This window comes from Muntiacus reevesi, chromosome X, assembly GCF_963930625.1.
Source record: "Muntiacus reevesi chromosome X, mMunRee1.1, whole genome shotgun sequence".
NCBI lineage: Eukaryota > Metazoa > Chordata > Mammalia > Artiodactyla > Cervidae > Muntiacus > Muntiacus reevesi.
This window is the reverse complement of record NC_089271.1, coordinates 144,216,831-144,238,729: the sequence shown is the minus strand read 5'-3', so window position 1 is coordinate 144,238,729 and position 21,899 is coordinate 144,216,831. Positions and strand designations below refer to the sequence as shown.

General features: G+C 41.3%; 1 long non-coding RNA gene across 3 annotated transcripts in view; it reads left to right on the top strand.

Annotated features, from left to right (window-relative positions):
• Window positions 1-21,899, top strand: part of LOC136153953 (uncharacterized) — a 123,355-nt gene that overhangs the window by 71,447 nt on the left and 30,009 nt on the right. For all 3 annotated transcript variants that reach the window (XR_010660464.1, XR_010660463.1, XR_010660462.1), the window contains one exon: window positions 19,919-20,051. This is a non-coding gene — a long non-coding RNA (uncharacterized lncRNA). The remainder of the gene's footprint in view (window positions 1-19,918; window positions 20,052-21,899) is intronic.

Genomic DNA, 21,899 nt, shown 5'->3' with positions numbered 1-21,899 from the left:
TGGGTCTTCCCAGGGCACCAGGCCTGATCACTTGTCTCATGCATCCAACCTGGGCTGGTGATCTGTTTCACTATAGATAATATACATGTTTTGATGCTGTTCTCTCGAAACATCCCAACCCTAACCCTAAAACCAATTCTTTTTGCATATGCAATTAAAAACAACTAGATTGTTAAAAAGACGTGCCCGTGGAAAAGCTTGAAGTTAATCCTTTCCATGTCCTTAAAATACACAGCCAGCTTTGCCTGAGACCTCACCCTTGAACAAATTAGAACTTCAAGCGAAGAGAAGAAAAAAGGGGGGATCAAAGAGATATTTTAAAACTCAAACAGAAAACTATAAGATCTCTGTCAGTCAGTCTGTCTGGATTTATATATGTCTCAGTATATGTCTTTTTTTCTGATAATATTATTGAAGTTGTAAATGAGTTCTAATTTAATTGGCCTAAAGAAAAACTAGCACTTACAAATCAAATAATTCTAAATACAGGAAAAATTGACCTAAATAAATTTCAGATTCTACTGAACTGGGAAATATTCAATATTAAATATCTAGTATTAATATTTATTTGCTAATCCAGTAAGAAAGTAGGATGTATGTTTTTAATATAGAAGATGTAAAAAATAAAATTACATTTTATAAAGGGAAAAGAAAGTAGGTTCGACTTACAGGTGGCTGTTACAGAAAGTGATTAAAAGGTTGGTGAAAGGTGGACCCTGAAAAAAAGTTTTGTGCATGGTTAGGATTGACTAAGTTTAAAATAAATTTAATTACATTTACCTAAATGAGTTTAAAGTAAGCTGGTGCAAAAACTTAATTTGGACTTTCTCTCTGTTAAGAGGACATACTTTCCTCAGATGTTGAACTGTTTTTAATAATAGATTTAAGTTTCTTCACCTCTTAATTGATCTGTTCTATATTTACCTTTGAAATCTTTTGTTAGCTTTGGCTAAGTAACTAACTATTATTTCACAGTAACTTATATGATCCTACCTGATTGAGTGTTATAAACCCTTTTGATATTTATTGACAAAACTTCCTAAATAACTTGACTTCTAGCTCACTTTGGGATGCTTCAGAGGGCCCCGAGACATCCCAAAGAGCTATTAAGCTACCTGGGTTCACTGGACATGTTAAATTACATGGGAAGTACTGTTAAAGGAGTGAAAAATATTTTATACTTTTATATAAATTATATAATTTTATATAAATTGTATAATTTTATATAATTATACTGTATGGTTGATGTTACTAACATAGATATCCTTAAATTATGTGAAATCCATGCAGATCTGATAAACCCTGATAAAATATGGTCAATTATAATTCTAGTTATCATATTAAAGTTATGACCAGGTTTCTTTGCCAATTGCAATAGAATCAGATTTTAAACATGCCTTCTATGGTTTTACTCTCATGCCTTTAGAAGAATACTGCTAGTTCTTCAAGATTTATGGAAAAGACTTTCTAAGATTAAACAGATAAACAAATTTTGTTATTAACAGTAAGCTGGGTCATAGAGGATCCTGCTGTGATTTATGTCAGAGAGTGTTTTGCCTATGTTCTCCTCTATGAGTTTTATAGTTTCTGGTCTTACATTTAGATCTTTAATCCATTTTGAGTTTATTTTTGTATATGGTGTTAGAACGTGTTCTAGTCTCATTCTTTTACAAGTGGTTGACCAGTTTTCCCAGCACCACTTGTTAAAGAAGTTGTCTTTTTTCCATTGTATATTCTTGCCTCCTTTGTCAAAGATAAGGTGTCCATAGGTTCGTGGATTTATCTCTGGGCTTTCTATTCTGTTCCATTGATCTATATTTCTGTCTTTGTGCCAGTACCATACTGTCTTGATGACTGTGGCTTTGTAGTAGAGCCTGAAGTCAGGCAGGTTGGTTTCTCCAGTTCCATTCTTCTTTCTCAAGATTACTTGGCTATTCAAGGTTTTTGTATTTCCATACAAATTGTGAAATTATTTGTTCTAGTTCTGCAAAGAATCCCATTGGTAGCTTGATAGGGATTGCATTGAATCTATAGATTGCTTTGGGTAGTATAGTCATTTTGACAATATTGATTCTTCCAATCCATGAACACGGTATGTTTCTCCATCTGTTTGTGTCCTCTTTGATTTCCTTCATCAGTGTTTTATAGTTTTCTATGTATAGGTCTTTTGTTTCTTTAGGTAGATATACTCCTAAGTATTTTATTCTTTTTGTTGCAATGGTGAATGGTATTGTTTCTTTAATTCACCTCCCAGAATATTGGAAATAAAAGCAAAAATAAACAAATGGGATGTAATGAAACTTAAAAAAAACTTTCGCACAACAAAGGAAACTATAAGCAAGGTGAAAAGACAGCCCTTAGATTGGGAGAAAATGATAGCAAATGAAGCAACAGACAAAGGATTAATCTCAAAAATATACAAGTAACTCCTGCAGCTCAATTCCAGAAAAATAAATGACCCAATCAAAAAATGGGTCAAAGAACTAAACAGACCTTTCTCCAAAGAAGACATACAGATGGCTAACAAACACATGAAAAGATGCTCAACATCACTCATTATCAGAGAAATGCAAATCAAAACCACAATGAGGTACCATTACACGCCAGTCAGGATGGCTGCTATCCAAAAGTCTACAAGCAATAAATGCTGGAGAGGGTGTGGAGGAAAGGGAACCCTCTTACACTGTTGGTGGGAATGCAAACTAGTACAGCCCCTATGGAGAACAATGTGGAGATTCCTTAAAAAACTGGAAATAGAACTGCCATATGACCCAGCAATCCCACTCCTGGGCATACACACCAAGGAAACCAGATCTGAAGGAGACACATGCACCCCAATGTTCATCACAGCATTGTTTATAATAGCCAGGACATGGAAGCAATCTAGATGCCCATCAGCAGACGAATGGATAAGGAAGCTGTGGTGCATATACACCATGGAATATTACTCAGCCATTAAAAAGAATTCATTTGAATTTGTTCTAATGAGATGGATGAAACTGGAGCCCATGAAACTTCACTGGAGTGAAGTAAGCCAGAAAGATAAAGACCAATACAGTATACTAATGCATATATATGGAATTTAGAAAGATAGTAATGATAACCCTATATGCAGGACAGAAAAAGAGACACAGATGTACAGAACAGAATTTTGGACTCTGTGGGAGAAGGCGAGGGTGGGATTTTTTGAGGAACAGCATCGAAACATGTATATTATCAAGGGTGAAACAGATCACAACCCAGGTTGGATGCATGAGACAAGTGCTCGGGGCTGGTGCACTGGGAAGACACAGAGGGATCAGGTGGAGAGGGAGGAGGGAGGGGGGATCGGGATGGGGAATACATGTAAATCCATGGCTGATTCATGTCAATATATGGCAAAAAACACTACAATAATGTAAAGTAATTCGCCTCCAACTAATAAAAATAAATGGGAATAAAAGGGAGAAAAACAAAATAAATAAATATATAAATAAAAACAACATGGGGGGAAAAAAAAGCCGTAAGCTGGTACCAGACTGGAATTTGGCCTTCTCTCTGTTTAGAGAACAAGGTTTTCTTAAAATGCAACTTTTGATAACAGATTATAGATTTCTTTGCCTTTAAGTGATTTATATTTCTTTTAAAACTGTTTTTGTTACTTTGGTAAAATAAATATACATTATTTAAGATATATAAATCTTATCTCAGTAACCAGTGTTTGGATAAAGGTCAGATGCTCCATGATGTACAACCAGGAGATTAACACTTGGCTATAATCATTTAACTGAGACAGATGGCCTGGGGTATAGTGGGCTATACCCAATGTCAGTTCTTGACTTAAATTCTTGCTTACAGTCTTACTAATAACTGCTAGCTATATTATTTTCTATGTAGCTTGCTTCAGAAGATTATTTCTTAATGTTACCAAATGTGTGACTGAGCCTGTGATAAAATGCTGATATGCAGTTCCATATGAGGTCAAGAATTGTAATAGTGTAACTATAGATATGGGAAGAAGCAACAAGAAAAAAATATTTTCCTGGACCAAGAGGCTAGTAAGACAGGTATGGTCCAGAGACTTTTGCTACTTACAAGGCCTCGTCTAGTGACAACACACTGAGTGGCCTCTCAATGGAATCTTTGTTAGACCTGGGAATGAGCCTTCCCAATACCGTGGGACACAATGACCATAAAATACCCCCCAAAACATGGTCAAATATGACTGTGAAGGGGCCCTACTGACTGGAAGTTGGCCCTTGCGAGGCGCCGCTACAAAAATTAAGTCATGACCACTATAAGATGCTGACCTTCAACACCCCTTGAAAGGAGTTCGGGGTGGAGACAAAAAATAAAGCACTCTGTGCTCTGGGAAAACCCAAAAATCAGGCCTTCAGATAATCAGATGTTTTCAGGTAAAGATTTTCATGAGTCCAAATTCTTGCATCTTCTCATACCTACAGAAACACTAATGTCATGAACCAGTGTCTGGACCTGATTCTCCTAGCTAGCGCCTCAGCAGCTTTCCTACTTCTATTAATCTTTGGGCCATATATCTTTAACTTTCTTGTTAAGTTTGTTTCTCCAAGTAGTAGTACAACAAGAATATCCCCTGGCCAACACCCAGACAGTGCTAGCACAAGCTGCCTTATCATTCTGTGGACTCACCTCCCTCCATAAATGCACTCTGAGGTCCTCAGGCTATTCTCCCTTTGAGATCTTATACGGGAGACCACCCCCAGTTATTTTAAAAAAAAAAAAAAAAAAAGCTCAAGGGAGGCCACCAACAACTAGCTGACTAGATGTTGGGACATGTAGATGTCCCAACACCTCCAGGCCCTGGGAAAAGTCTTTTGCCATATCACCCAAGAAACCTGAAAAAGGACACCCATTCCACTGGGCAACTGGGTTCATCCCTATCAGCCAGGAGATGAGGTATGGGTTAAAGATTGGAAAAAGAAATCCCTTCAGCCAGTTTGGACAGGCCCTCACACGGTCGTCCTGGCAACCCCTACTGCTGATAAAGTTATAGGTGTCATCCCTTGGATCCACCACAACAGAGTCAAGAAGGCAGAGTCTTCCTGTGATGAGGACTCCTGGAAAACAGTTCAGGACCCCCAAAACTCCCTCAAGGTTCAGTTGCAAAAACAATGACCCTCACCCACGAAGGACACTGAGCCCTGCTCTAGTCACTCCAGATGCTGACGAGTCAACACATGGCAGAAGCTTGAGGATTCTTCAGCTTCGCTCCAGCCACACTCTGGCAGCTGGCTGGTCAATGCACGGTAGAATCTTGAAGATCCCACTGTCAAAATATCAATGGATTTTTGTTGTCAACCTTGGCCTCTGTCCCTGATTGGTATTACTGCTGCGCTCTTCACTACAGGACTAGCTTCAGTCACACCCCAGGACTGGGATTTGGGTCAGAAGCTGCAGTTAACTGTCTGTTACCTTACTATAGTGGGAAGCCTCATTCTTATTAGATGTCTCTTTTCATCAATTCACCCTACTAACTAAACTGCTCCACAGTATAGCTGACCCACCTTCACAATAGGCTCAATTGCTATAACTGTGACAACCCAAAGATGGGGAGAAAACCTTTTGCTTTGCTAGTGTTCAGTTATCTGTTATGTGCAGGCTGCTTTGCAGCCTTTTGATGTCCCTTGCTGTAACAGATGGTGCTGCCCCCATCAAGGCTTTTTCTTTGTGGGACAGATGCCTACTTATGTCTACCTGCCAGTTAGATGGATATCTGCACCTTAGCTTTCTTCATTCCCCAGATGAATATTGTCGCTAACAACCAGATTCTCACCATACCTCTGGCAGCACATATGTGGTCAAAAAGAGCTATCCAGTTTATACCCCTTCTAGTTGATTGGGGAATCACGGGTGGAATAGGTATGGGAATAGGAGAAATTGCTTCATCAACCACCTTTTACTGTACACTATCCAAAGACTTCACAGACAACATCAAGAGAGTGGCCAAATCTTTAGTGGCTTTACAGGACCAACTAGATTCCCTGGCTGAGGTGGTTTTACAGAATAAGAGAGGGCTAGGCCTACTGACAGCTGAAAAAGGAGGACTCTGCCTCTTCTTGAATGAAAAATGCTGCTTTTATGTAAACCAATCAGAAAGAGTCAGGGACATGGCCCAGTAGCTAAGGGAACAAATCATAAAAAGAAGAGAGAAACTAGCTAATTCCAGGGTAATTGGAACAAAATCTGGAGCTGGGCATCGTGACTTCTCCCTTTAATAGGTCCTCTCTTCATGCTGTTTGCAGTGCTCTTGTTTGGCCCTTGTATTCTCAATGCAATTACCCAGTTCATAACCTCTCGGATTGAATTCATAAAGTTACAAATGGTAATAGTTCAAAGTAGCCCCCTAAATGATGGGGAGCTCTGAATGTCCTACGAGAGACATGAGATGATGCTTTCTACAATGAGTGATAGAAGCATCAAGAGGGGGGAATGAAGAGGAAAAGTTAAAATTTTACATAATCTCCTTCTCCCTCTGTAACTCATCTTGCTCCTTGCAAAGTCGATCATATAGGTCATGTAGTCTTAGAACGTGGGGACTTGCGATACTAGGAACTGGAGTTTATCTCACTCACCTTTGTCCTGCTCTTTGCAATTGCCCAGCACCTACAAACCTGCTTAATCATGCCTGTCCAGGCCAGGCATCCCCCTCCCCATCTTGACTGCTGTTCCTGTGTGTGCAAAACCCCTTAGTTTAAACCAGCCTATTAACAGCTAGTGTTGCTCACTATAGTCTGTCTATAAAAACTCTGTAACCCCTTTGTTCAGGGCTCAGAGCTTGGAGTGTTAACTCCTCTGGGCCCACTGGCATAATAAACCTGAGTTCTCCAACTCTCCGAGTGTGGTGCTTGGTTTCTCAAGTACTGGTTTCTGTAACAGGAGGAGGGTGTTTGCTATGACCAGTGCATTCTCTTGGCAAAACCCTATTCATTCTGTACTTCAAGGCCAAATTTGCCTGTTACTCCAGGTGTTTCTTGACTTCCTACTTTTGCATTCCAGTCCCCTATAGTGAGAAGGACATCTTTTTTGGGTGTTAGTTCTAGAAGGTCTTGTAGGTCTTCATAGAACCGTTCAATTTCAGCTTCTTCAGCATTACTGGTCGGGGCATAGACTTGGATTACTTGGATATTGAGTGGTTTGCCTTGGAGAAGAAAAGAGATCATTCTGTCGTTTTTGAGATTGCATCCAAGTACTGCATTTTGGACTCTCTTGTTGACTCTGATGGCTACTCCATTTCTTCTAAGGGATTCTTGCCCATGGTAGTAGATATAATGGTCATCTGAGTTAAATTCACCCATTCCAGTCCATTTTAGTTCACTGATTCCTAAAATGTTGATGTTCACTCTTGCCATCTCATCCTATTTGGCCACTTCTAATTTGCCTCGATTCATGGACCTGACATTCCAGGTTCCTATGCCATATTGCTCTTTACAACATCGGACTTTCCTTCCGTCACCAATCACATCCACAACTGAGTGGTGTTTTTGCTTGGCTCCATCTCTCCATTCTTTCTGGAGTTATTTCTGCACTGATCTCCAGTAGCATATTGGGCACCTACCGACCTGGGGAGTTCATCTTTCAGTGTCCTATCTTTTTTCCTTTTCATACTGTTCATGGGGTTCTCAAGGCAAGAATACTGAAGAGGTTTGCTGTTCCGTTCTCCAGTGGACCACATTTTGTCAGAACTCACCACCGTGACCCATCCATCTTGGGTGACCCTACACGGCATGGCTCTTGGTTTCATTGAATTATACAAGGCTGTGGTCCATGTGATCAGATTGGTTAGTTTTCTGTGATTGTGGTTTTCAGTCTGTCTGCCCTCTGATGGAGAAGGATAAGAGGCTTTTGGAAGCTTCCTGATGGGAGAGACTGACTGAGGGGGAAACTGGGTCTTGTTCTGGTGGGCCATGCTCAGTAAATCTTTAATCCAATTTTCTGTTGATGGCTGGAGCTGTGTTCCCTCCCTGCTATTTATCTGGGGCCAAACTATGGTGGAGGTAATGAATCCTTCAAAAGATCCTTCAAAAGATCCCATGCATGTACTGCTATGCTCACTGCTCCCAACCCTGCAGCAGGCCACCACTGACCCACACCTCTGCTGGAGATTCCTGGACACCCTTGGGCAAGTCTGGGTCAGTCTCTTCTGGGGTCACTGCTCCTTTCTCCTGGGTCCTGGTGCACACAAGGTCTGTTTGTGCCCTCCAAGGGTCTATTTCCCAGTCCTGTGTGAGTTCTGGCAGCTATATGGTGGGGTTAATGGTGACCTCCTCCAAGAGGGCTTTTGCTATTCCCAAGTCTGCTGCACCCAGAGCCCCTGTCCCTGTGACAGTCCACTGCTGACCTGTACCATACCTCCACAGGGGATGCCCAAACACAGTTCTGTCTCAGTCTCTATGGGGTCCCTGAGTCCTGGTGCACACAAGGTTTGTTTGAGCCCTCTGAGCATTTCTGGCGGGAATGGGCTTTGATTTTAAATGTGAATTTGCCACTCCTACCACCTTGCTGGGGCTGCTGTACCCCAACATTTATTTAAATGGAACTGAAGTCCCACCACGTGCCATAAACTCTGGGCAGGTTTCCTCGTTCACCCCTCAGGACAGCTCTGTGACAAAGGCACCATGAGTCACAGTCACAGATGCCCAAGATCATGGTGACAGAGCCTGGGTCACCTCTGCAGGTAAGTGTCAGGATGGGATGAGGTCCCATCCCTCACCCTCCCTGAGGATGCAGAGCATCCTCCCTTTCAGAAGATGGGCTTCCAGGGCTGGAGAAATGGTCATACACCCCTCCCGTTGTGGTCCCTCAGTACTCACTCACCTACCCCTCTGGATGAGGAAGATAACATGCCAGGTGGCATCATATCCATCTCTATTTTTGTTCTTTTTTTAATGAAAAGGAGTATATTTGGAAAGAGTAAACTAGGAAACTGATTATGATGATAGCAATTCTATTTGGGAAATTTTTATTTGTGTTGAAGCAGTTCCATCTGCTGTTGACTACTCTAAATTTGTGTCACGTGCACTGATTTATCTCTTCTCTTATTAATGTTTGCTAATGTACAGTGTGGACTCTACAGCGGGTCCCTACCAGAGAACATGTGCTAACCCCCATTACCCTCCAGGCTGCACATGCTACCCATTCTTTCTCTCACACACTCTGTCATCCCCTGCTGGGACACTGAACATTACCGCTCAGGCTGCCCACACCAGGATCCAAGGTCCCATACTCCATCAGTCACCTCTTTCCTGCCCTTTGCCTGACCACCAACTGCTGCTGCCACTTGGTGTTTCATCTTGTGCAGGCCCCAGCATGTATCTTTTACAGCCTTCTTTTACAACTATCAGTGTTTTCTAACAGAATTAGTTTCATTCTGTACATATATTCAGAGGCTGAACTTTAATTTTTGATAGCTGTTTGAATAAACTCATTTGTAAGAAAATTGAAAGTGGCGATTTGTTAGTGCCACCTGGTGTCAGATGCCTGAACATTTCAAGACAGAAAGGTGGGAGGGAGGGCCTGTGGCAGAGCCACAACAAAGAGCTTTTTGGAAGTCTGGGTATAAAGGGGGAGATTCCTTGGGTACAGCTATATTGATGACATCTTTCTGGACATTGCATGTAGATAGAATCATATGCTATGTGGTTTTTTGCATATTTGGCCTCTTTCACTTGGCATACTGTTTTCAACGTTCATCTATGTTATGACATCTATCTTCATTCCTTTTTATCGTCAAATAGTATACAATATTTTATTTACACATTCTTTAGTTGGTGGACATTTGGGTTGTTTCCACTTTTGGCTCTTGTGAATAACAATGCTATATACATTTGTGTGCAAGTTTTTATGTAAATATATGTCCTCATTTCTCTTGGTTTTGTACCTACCAGTGCAATTGATGGGTCATATGGTAACTCTCTGTGTAACCATTTGAGGAACTGTTACACTGTTTTCATGACCCTGGTAGTCTTGAATACAGGCTGTTTTTTAGTTTCCTTGTGATTAGGCAGTTTGTTAGATTATTTGTGGTTATCAGTTCTAAGGGAAAATACCACAGAGTTGAAGTGCCTCTCTTATCACCTCATATCTGAGAGGACATGGTACCCACATGACATCACTGAGTCACTGGATATGATGACCTGCTTCACTGGGTTAACGTGCTGTTTGTCCAGTTTCTCTGATGTACAGTAACTTTTTCCATTTGCCTTCCCTATCCTTCAGAAGTCAGTCACTAAGTCCTCTCTGCCCTCAGAGGTAGAAGCCAGAATTATGGTTTACTTCATGGAGGCAATCAGGCTTCCCCAGTGGCTCAGCAGTAAAGAATCCACCTGTAATACAGGAGATGGTGGTTTGATCCCTGTGTCAGAAAGATCCCTTGGAGGAGGAAAAGGCAACCCACTCCAGTATTCTTGCTTGGAGAATTCCAAGAACCAAGGAGCCTGGCAGGCTATAGTCCATGGGGTCGCAAAGAATTGGATATGACTGAGCACACACGCAGGCACACTTCATGGAGGCAATGGTATTTACATATATTATTTGGAATTATTTGATAAAGACATTTATTCTCAACACTATTTCTTTATTAATTCAGGCATTTGTTGATGTGGATTCATGTATACTTTTTGTAGGTTGGGTTTTCTTTTTCTTATTTAATGGATACATCCCAAAAGAAAGTCAAACATCATAATTTCTACAATCCAGTAAAAGAATTTTGACTTAACAGGAAACTGCAAAAGAGGTCCCTATCCCTACCAATATATTGTCCAAATATGGTATATCGCACAATTCTTTCAAACAATATATTTTCATGGAAGAGTTTGGAATAACAATATAATTTCAGGCAGTTTTGTTCCCCACTTGCTAAATTCTTGAGAAAGAAATAAATGGATAAAACACAGGTTATTGAAGTGACTATAAAAATTATTGCTAACTTGCACTTAACATACTTGCAAAATCAATTTCATTGAAGCAAAATTATGAGATATGTCTAAGAAAAAATGTGCTTCATTTGAAAGCCAGTTGTTGAAAGCACAGCCTTCATGTTATCTAACTCTTACTCTGTGGAATGTATTTTACAGCTTGAGCTTTTGGATAACTGACTGTCCTGTAATGTGATTCCCCGTCTGTACTCAAGTAATTGAATTCTGAACTACAGAAGGGAAATTCTCTTCTCTCTCTCTTTTTATAAAAGAAAAAAAATTTATTTGGATACATGGGGTCTTACTTGCTGTATGTGGGATCTCTTTTAGTTGCAGCATGTGGGATCTATTTCCCTGATCAGGGATTGAACCCTGGCCCCCTGCCTTAGGAGCAGAGTCTTAGTCACTGGACCACCAGGGAAGTCCTGCAAGCCTCTTCTCTTGAGAAAATAACCTTATTTGCCTGTATTTGAAAAATCCTTTCAACATTCTGGATCTATTGTATAAGTGTGACAAACAAGTGGTTGTTGAGTTGGCAAGTGTAATTTCAGTGAAAGCGCAGAGGAACACAGCCCCTTTAGATGAGGAAGGGAGGTGTAGGAAGATGTGAATTGTGTGCAAAATTCTTGGTAGAACTTCGGTGTGAGAGAGAATCTATGGAAAGAGGACAGTAACTAGAAATGTGGAGAGGGAGCTAGGGCTTAAAGCATGTTTTAGAATCATCAAATAGAAACTTGAGCTGGTTGAAATCTTAATGTGCATTGGCCCTCAGTTATTCACTTCAGGTTGCTCTTTGCGACCCTATGGACTGTAGCCCACCAGGCTCCTCTGTCCAAGGGATTCTCCAGGCAAGAAGACTGGATTGCCATGCCCTCCTCCAGGGGATCATCCCGACCCAGGGGTTGAACTCATGTCTCTTATGTCTCCTACTTTGGCAGGCGGGTTCTTCATCACTAGTGCCACCTGGGAAGCCTGGAATCTTAAAGGGAGGGAGCCATGTCTTCTTAGAGGCTAACAACTGAATTTTCCACACCTGCTTTCCTACACTTTAATTCCCTGTTGCCATTCCAGAGAAGCCTAAAACTTAACCAAAGAGATCGTATAAACTTTGGTCTTAATACCTGTTAACTGGATGAATAGATGGATGGATGCAGGATGTGTTAAACACGCGTTGGTTATTCACGGATTTTTATGCCCCAGTGCAGAGCTCTTCCTGCAGATGACAGAACCCGTGGTGTTGGATGACTGCGAGGATGCAACTTGTCAAGACTGCAAATGATGGTTACAACATAGGAGACATTCCAGGTATAGAGAACAGGGCTGCGCACCACAGTTGCCGTAGAAACCTGACGTCATTGCGGCGACCGTGATGACTTAATACAGACAGAGGCTGCCTGGCGAGGAAAGCAGGTTTCACCTTCAGGTGTTTGGAACTGAGTTGGGAGAGTAAGTTCCTGCAGTGGACGCTGGCTCACCCTGGGGTGTGGGAGACAAATGGATGGACACCCAAGTCACCTCTTTCCCGCCTTGGGGTTCAGTGCCCTGCTGTCTCGCTGGTAAAGCATCGGGGTCCCGCCTGGCCCCAGTGAGTGCAGTGTCCTGGAGCCACTTTCCTCCTAAAGGCAGGCTCACAGGAGGTGAGACAGGTGGCAACTCTCTCTGCGCCTCAACTTTCCCCTCTGTAAAATGGGGGTAAGAATGCGTTACCTACAATATCTCTGTGAACATTCAATGGTAACATGCCGGCACCAGCCGGCAAAATGAACAAGTCCCGACCGCAACCACACGGAAGCCTGAGAAAAAAAAGATGATAGTAATGGATGGGGTTGAGAGGGCTGAATGCTCTTTAGGCTAGTCAGCGATTTTATTGAGTAAAACAGCTACTTTTATACTAGTACAAGCAGAAAACATAATTCATAAAAAATGCCATCTGATGTTTGTCACATCAATACAATTCTTTGTTTTAAGTGATTGCAGAAGCTTACATCTTGTTTTTGGCATTCCCAAAATAAACTACTAAGTGAAGGTCACTACTACGTTTTTCTCAAGGAAGAACAAAGGAGGCCCAGCAAATATTTTACTAATTTATCATGGGGTGGCGGGACAGGGAATGGCCTCTTTCAAGGCCTTTTCCCAGGGCCTTTTTGGGCCTTGAGCAGGCCAGCTCCCCGCAGTAACACATGAATAAACCCATGGTCCTGTGGTTATTGTGGGATCATGAATGTCTGCATGAATTCAGGCCACTTCTTATTCCTTTTCCACTTTGTTCTTTGGGGACAAATGAAAAAAGAAGAAAAGGTCCTTGGGAGAAGCCCATTATATCCTATGCTGGATGTGTCTCCCTGTGCAGCCCTCATGCCTGTGGCCTTGCTCAGATCAGGTGTCTGAAGGAGACAGCTTCTGAGGATCAGTGTCCTGATGGCTGATGGAGCTTCTACTCCAGGTTCAAGGGTAGCAGTCCTCGGGAGACCCCAACACTTATATTTTTTGGTTTTCCTACACTGATACTGGTTCCCACAGAAGTTTCTGCTGATGGGTTTTGCTTTGGTAAGTTGTATTCTCTGTATTCACATGTGTCTTTAATTTTAGAGACAGAAATTTGACTGGTGAGCTCTCTGATCTGAGAAGAGCTGTTTGTTTTTTTTTTTCTAGTTTGGTTTTGTACTTATTAGGATGGGGTGCTGACTTCAAAGCTCCTTACATGTCAGACTAGAATTGGACACCTATTTATTTTTTGATTTATCTATTTTGTTACATGTGTCAAAAGCTCTTTTTTTATTGCTGAGTAGTAATCCAGTATATGAAAGGGTTATTCGCTCAGTTGTGTCTTACTCTTTGTGACACCCTGGACTGCAGCCCACCAGGCTCCTTCCTCCATGAGATTTTCAATGCAAGGATACTGGAGTAGGTTGCCATATCCTTCTTCAGGTGATCTTCCTGACCCAGAGATTAAACCCGGGTCTCCTGCTTTGCAGGCAGATTCTCTACCATCTGAGCCACCCATCCAGTATATGTGTATGCCACAATTTGCTTTTTTCATTCACCGCTTGAAGGAAATGGCAACCCACTCCAGTATTCTTGCCTGGAGAATCCAAGAGATGGAAGAGCCTGATGGACTGCAGTCTATGGGGTCTCACAAGAGTCGGACACGACTGAAGTGACTTAGCTTGAGGGACATTTGAGGTATTTCCAAGTGGGTTTCTTCTAAATAAAGCTGCTATGAACATTGGTGTGTAAGTCTTGGCATGGACATATGCTTTCTTCCTCTAGAATACATCCTTAGCAGTGCAACAGCTGGATCATATGGTAGATGTAAGATTAACATTGTAGGATATGAACAAACTGTTTTCCAAGATGGTGACACCATTTTCATCACCACCATTAGTGTGTGAGAGTTCCATGCCCCACAGTCGTACCAAAATTTGATTTGGTCGTTCTTTTTCTTTGTGAACATTCCGTCAGGTATATTGGTAGCTAATTGTAGTTTTCAATTATATTTCCACAGTGATGATAATGATAAGCATAGTTTCGTGTGCTTCTTTGCCATGTCTTTGTCTTCTTTGATGAAGTAGCTCTTGAAATCTTTTGTCAGTTTATCTATGAGTGTGTTTGTTTTCTTCCTATTGACTTTTGATTCTTTCTTCAGTATAGAAGTCCTTTATCAGATATATGATTTATGAATATTTTCTTCCAATCAGTGGCTTGTCTTTGTGGAGGATGAGGTTTTGCATTTGTTTTTAAACAGTCTCACCTTGTGATTATAGGAAATAAGGGTCTCCTTTAGGGCACTAATGAAAGCTTACAGATTATTTATGTGGTACTTGAGCTGGGAATTCCAATTTCTGAGCTCATCATTTTCTTTCTCCATTTTGTCTAGTGACATTAGGGGCAATCAACCAATCTTCTTATATTTGTTATCTTGCAAAAATGTTTGAAAGTATCATATACACAGTCACCCATATCCTTTCTTTTTTTAAGTGTCTGCAGTGGTGACATTTAGGTTATATCCATTCCCAGATCACAGCATGGACTATCAGGGCTCTCTTTACTACTGGAAATATAGTCCATAGCACCTTTAAATCTGATCAGATTCAAGAGCCAATTCCAGAAACCTTCCCCTGCCCCCAGGCCAGTTCAGAAAACTCAACCTTAAATTTCTCTTCCTTTAAAACCACTGTTGGTACCAAAATCTGTATAAGTCAGAAACAGAACCAGTAGCCTATTATAGAAGGGGGAGTAGACTGACTTCAGGAATTGTCTCAGGTCATTATAGAAGCCAAGAAGTCCCACGATCTATGGTCAGCAAGTAAGCCCTGGGCCCAAGAGAGCCGATGGTGTAAGTTCCAGTCCAAAAGCCAATAGGCTCAAGACCCAAGAAGAGCCCATTTTTCATTTAGTCTGAGTGCAGGAACAAGCTGCCAATATGCTTTACTTCATGCACCCGTTCAAATGTTAATCTCATCCAGAAAAACCCCCATAGATGCACAGAATAATGTTTAACCAAATGTGTATGCACTCTGTGGCCCCATCAGGTTGACACATGAAATTTACCATCACATCCTCCAATTTATTTGCATAAGAAGCTATGTCTTTTGTTCTGTGGAGTTTGCAGTCTAGAGTCTGCTGTGCTCAGTCATGTCTGACTCTTTGCCACCCCATGGACTGTAGCCCACCAGCCTCCTCTGTCCGTGGAATTTTCCAGGTAAAAATACTGGAGTGGTTGCCATTTCCTCCTCCAGGGAATCTTGCCAACCCAGGGATCAAACCCGTGTCTCCTGTGCCTCCTGCATTGCAGTTGGGTTCTTCACCCGCTAAACTATCAGTCTGCTGACTCTATCCCTATTGTTTTGTTTATGTTGTTCTGTCCCCTCCCCCTTTAGATTGGTGATTAGATTCAGAGGCTATATCCAATTCATATTTTTGGCAAGCATACCTCAGATATGGTGGTGTTTACTCCATAGCCTTCTTCCAGGAGGCTCACTGTGTCTAGTTGTCTCTCCAGGTGTGACACTAATGTTGATTACTGGTTTCATGTGTTGTCAGCCTGCTACTGCCATTGTAACATTTCCCATGTGTTTTTCACCTGAAGTTTGTGGCCTCCAAATATCATTGCCAAATCTGCATTTAAGGTTTCAAAATTTTGTATGCATTTGTTAGTTGGAATTCCTTTATAAAAGGAATTTCCTAATCAACTATTAGGTTGCATGGAAGGATAGGATGAATGTTTAATTCTTTTACAATTTTTTCACTCTTCAGAACAGCAGGTTGTTTCCTTAGGCTCCTCCAAAGGTGAGCAGTAAGTTGGTTTCTGTGGACTTTTCCCATTAGAATGGTGTTACGAGCTCTAGATTTTTCTATATCTGATGTGTTTTTATATATTGTAGTCATTATTTTACTTGACATTCTAATTGTTCTGTCTTTAGCCTGTGTGAGCTACATCTGGTTGACTTTTGTGCCTTAATTGTGTTTTCTTATATGAGAGTTTGGTCCAGATTCATCTGGTACAATCCCTACGCAAACCTGGAATCAGACATTTTTTCCATGGAAGCCTGGTTCTTTGTAGGGCTTCCCTTGTGGCTCAGGGGTAAAGAATCCACCTGCCAAGCAGTAGACACAGGTTTGATCCCTGAGTCAGGAAGATCCCCTGGAGGAGGAAATGACAACCCACTCCAGTATCCTTGCCTGGGAAATCCCATGGACAGAGGAGCCTTGCGGGCTATAGACCATGAGGTTGCAAAGAGTCAGACATGACTAGGCGACTGAGCATGCACTAGTGTTGCTCATTGCTGCTTTAATTAAATTCTGATATGTTGTGTTTTTGTTAACATTATCCTCATCAAATTCTGCCATTTTTAATCTGTATTTCCATCTGGGCTGAAGATTTGTCTACCAGCCTCAAATAGAGTCAATTTTCATGAATGTTCCATGTTCATCTAAAAAAGTGTGTTGTCTAAGACTCTTCACAGTTCAGTATGTTCATCCATCAGATCTACTCTTGAGACTGTGTTGTTTAAGTCTTTTCTGCATTGAGTAAATATTTCTCTACTTGACTATTCTGGATTAAGGGAAGTATGTTAGAAATATCTATTATTAGTGCATTTCTTCCTATATTCCTTGCCATATACTGTGGTTTTGGCTCTGTGAATAGTTTTGCTGTGTGATTGGGTATATAAGTATTAATATTTCATATCTTCCTTCTGAATTTTAAACCTTTAACAATAATAACCATGCTATTTTGTCTTTTGCCACTCAACTACCTTACCTAAGATAAATCCCAACTCTTATACATAACAGCATACTTTTTTAAAGTTTTATTTTTATTTGGACCATTTTAAAAGTCTTTATTGAATTTGTTACTGTATTGCTTCTGTTTTATGTTTTGGTTTTTTGGCTACAAGGCATGTGGGATCTTAGCCCTGCCACCAGGGATCAAACCTATAACCTGTGCATCAGTAGGTGAAATTTTGACCACTGGACCGTACCCTGGATTTTTGATTCTTAATACACATCTTTATACTTTTATTACATGCATATATATCCTTATATGAAATATGCTATTATTTTTATTCATGTTTTATCTACAGTTGCCTGGCTATAATCTCTGTGTGGGCTTATGTGCAGGTAAAATTTTTGAACATTTCCTCAATTCCTTCTTAAAAGGGATTTCCAAGAGAAAATTTAATGACATGTGATTTCATTGTAACCTTGGAATTTAGAAACTTATTTGAATCCCCTTGCACACGAGGCTCCATTTAGTCATGCTTGTGAAGGGAGGAAGAGAGTATTGACACAAACTGCTCCCTGAGACACATAGAAAGCCGTATCCTCAGAAGATGTCATGGTGAGTACATAGAACAAGGAGTATTTACCCATTTTGAGAAGATTTTCTTGAAGGTGTCCTAAGACAGTTTCTACTACTACAAGAATAGACTTGCAAGGAAGCCACTTTTCTTGGGTGCACATAGGATGCTTTCACTGGAATGCAGAGAGATATGCATTGCAGTCCTGGTCCTTTCTGACTGTCCTGATACATCAGTGCAGGATGGACAAGTCTGTCCAGTGCCGGGGTTCATGAATAGGAAGCCCACTTGCCTTGTGTGAAATCTAAGGCACATTCTACAATATCACCTTTATAAGGAACAAAGTTGATGTATTTTTCTCTTTATTTTTCATATTTCTTAGCTGGTTTAGAGTCAAGGAGTATATTTTCAGGGCCTCTTAAAAACACAACCATTTTGGAGCACAACCGTAGGAATAGTTTGGGAACCAGTGAGACAGAAAAGAGAAGAGCTATGGATCTGCTTGTAGACCCACTCCTGAGAGCAGAGCAAACATGCTCCAAAAGGGCAGCTTGCTTCAAGAACTGGGAAGCAAGAGGCCCTGGGTTAGGCAACCTATTTTTTCATCCAACCTCACTAATCAGGGAAGTGATTCTCTAGATAGAGGAGTGAGTATGTAGAGAGGCCACATGGGTTTGGTCGTGCCTGTTCCTCCACGTGGAAGAAAATATCAAGAATGGAGGATAAGAATTCCCCAAGAAAAACCAATGTATGGTTCAAATGACTTAGGTTTCTGCCTATTAAATATTTTAGCTTTGCCTCCCTGAAATCACTCTGAGATTCTTTCACTGACATTTTTCGGTATGTTTCTAGATCTTTCAGTCATGTGACCAGAGAATTTATTTCTTTGCAGATAGCTATTTGGCATGGACTGTGATAGTACACATTCACCCTCAGAGGGAGGGCTAACTCTTCTCCCAGAACAGTAGGATATTTTGCTGGGTCTTCATGTTCTGATAATACAGACCTGGTGGTGATTTAGTCGCGAACTCATGTCCCACTCTTGTGACCCCATTGTCTGTAGCCTGCCAGGCTCCTCTCTCCATGGGGTTTCCCAGGTTAGAATATTGGAGTGGATTTCCTTCTCCAGGGGATCTTCCTGACACAGGGGTCAAATCCCACCCCTCACCCCCTCTCCTACATTGCAGGCAGATTCTTTTACTGCTGAGCCACCAGGGAAGCCCCCTTCTGTCTCTTTAAAGCAAATGCAATTCCTGACCACAAGCACATAATTTGTCCCACCATACTGGACAGATTTTTGCTAGTTTGCCAAGGTCCCAGTCTAGTGTTTCTAATGAGTATGTTTTCTCAGTTGCAGCCTGAAGAGATGAGGTGTTTTACTCTAAGCTAAAGACAAGGGAGTGCAGGAGCATGGGAAGGTATTGGTATTTAAGGTGGTGGAGGATCTACCTGCTCCTGGCAGTTACTATAGAAACATGACTTCAGCAAGGCAACATTGATGACTTTTTAATGGAGACAGAAGCGCCTGGCGAGGAGAGCAGATTTCACCTCCAGTTGTTTGGAACTGAGTTGGGAGAGTTCCTGTGATGGGCGCTGGACTGCCCTGGGGTGTGGGGAGACAAAAGGATCCACGTCCAAGTCGCCGCTCTCCCGCTTTGGGGCTCGGTGCCCCAGCTGTCTCATAGGTAAAGCTTTGGGGTCCTGCCTGGCCCCAGTGAGTGCAGTGTCCTGCTCCAGGGATGTCCTGGAGCCACTTTCCTCCTAAAGACAGGAATGCAGGGGGTGAGACAGGTAGCAACTCTTTCTGAGCCTCAGCTTTCCCCTCTGTAAAACGGGGATAAGAATGCTTTCCCCACAGGATCGCTAAGAACATTCAGTGATAACACATGAGTAAGCTGATGGCCATGTGGTTCTTGTGGGATCATGAAATCTATGAATTCAGGCCACTTCTTATTCTTTTTCCACTTTGTTGTTAAGGGATAGATGAGAAAAGGAGAAGAAAAAGTCCATGGTGGGAAGCTCATTGTAACATCTGGTTGTTACGATCACTACCCGGTTGTTTCAATGTCACTGTCACTACCCAGTGCCTAGCACAGTGCGGGGCACACAGTTACACTGGTAAACCATGATGATTGCTGGATGTGTCTCTCCCTGTGCAGCCCTCATGCCTGTGGCCTTTCTCATCAGGTGTCTGAAGGAGACAGGTTCTGAGGATCAGTGTCCTGTTGACTGATGGAACTTCTGCTCCAGGTTCAAGGGCAGCAGTCCTCACGAGACCGCAACACTTCACATCTTCAGTTGGATATGAGGCCTGACTCAAGTGAGTTCATAGACTGACAAAAGTACGTTGTGGGATATCTCTGTAAGGTTCACAAACTAGCCTAAAAGTAGCTACTTTGATCTCATCATGGGAGAGTTTGGCAGGTGGGATTTCATTCCATCAGCTGCTACATGCTTTTTTTTTTTTTTAATTTATTATTTTTTTTTATTTTTCAGTGGGTTTTGTCATATATTGATATGAATCAGCCATAGAGTTACACGTATTCCCCATCCCGGTCCCCCATCCCACCTCCCTCTCCACCCGATTCCTCTGGGTCTTCCCAGCCCACCAGGCCCGAGCACTTGACTCATGCATCCCACCTGGGCTGGTGGTCTGTTTCACAGAAACTATAAAACTGCTACATGCTTTTTAGTAACCCTTCCAACAACACAAGAGAAGACTCTACACATGGACATCACCAGATGGCCAACACCGAAATCAGATTGATTATTTTCTTTGCAGCCAAAGATGGAGAAGCTCTATACAGTCAGCAAAAACAAGACCTGGAGCTAACTGTGGCTCAGATCATGAACTCTTTATTGCCAAATTAAGACTTAAACTGAAGAGAGTAGGGATAACCAGTAGACCATTCAGGTATGACCTAAATCAAATCCCTTATGACTATACAGTGGAAGTGAGAAATAGATTTAAGGGACTAGATCTGATAGAGAGCCTGATGAACTATGGACGGAGGTTCGTGATATTGTACAGGAGACAGGAATCAAGACCATCCCCATGGAAAAGAAATGCAAAAAGGCAACATGGTTGTCTGAGGAGGCCTTACAAATAGCTGTGAAAAGAAGGGAAGCAAAAAGCAAAGGAGAAAAGGAAAGATATTCCCATTTGAATGCAGAGATCCAAAGAATAGCCAGGAAAGATAAGAAAGCCTTCCTCAGCGATCAATGCAAAGAAATAGAGGAAAACAACAGAATGGGAAAGACTAGAGATCTCTTCAAGAAAATTAGAGATACCAAGGGAACATTTCATGCAAATATGGGCTCAATAAAGGACAGAAATGATATGGACCTAACAGAAGCAGAAGATATGAAGAAGAGGTGGCAAGAATACACAGAAGAACTGTACAAAAAAAAATAATGGCTAGTAATCATCAAGTCTGGCAAAAAATCTAAACCTGCACTTTTAATTAACAATTCTTTATTCAATTTATTTAAGCTAAAAAGAAGTTCTCCATTTTTCTCACCACTCCCCCAGCCCTCACCTACTGCAACTACCAAACTATTCACTGTATCTATGAGCTTGATTTGGGGTGGGGGGGGGTTGTTTTAGATTCTAGGTAAAAGAGATCAAACAGTATTTGTTTCTGTTTGAATTACTTAGCATTATGCCCTCAAGATCCATCCATGTCATCCCAATCAAAAATATTTCTATTCTCTCTTATGGACAAATAACACTCCATTAAACACATGTACCACATTGTCTTTATCCATTCACACATTGATGGACACTTAGGTTGTTTCCATATCTTTGCTACTGTAAATAATACTGCAATGAACATGAGAATGCAAATACCTTTTCAGATTATTGTTTTTATTTTCCTTGGATAATACCCAGAAGTGGAACTGCCAGGTCATATGATAGTTCTTTTTTTTTTTTTTTCCAATTTTTTTCCAAACCTCAAGTGGTTTTACCGTAGTGGTTTCACCTATTTATATTCCCATCAACAGTGCACAAATTTCTCCACATCTTTGCTGACACTTGTTATTTCCTATCTTTTTTTAGTAACAGTCATTCTAACAAGTGTAAGGTGATATCTCATTTTGGTTTTGATTTGCCTTTCCACAACAATTAATAATGTTTAACAACTTTTCACGTACCTGTTTGCCATCT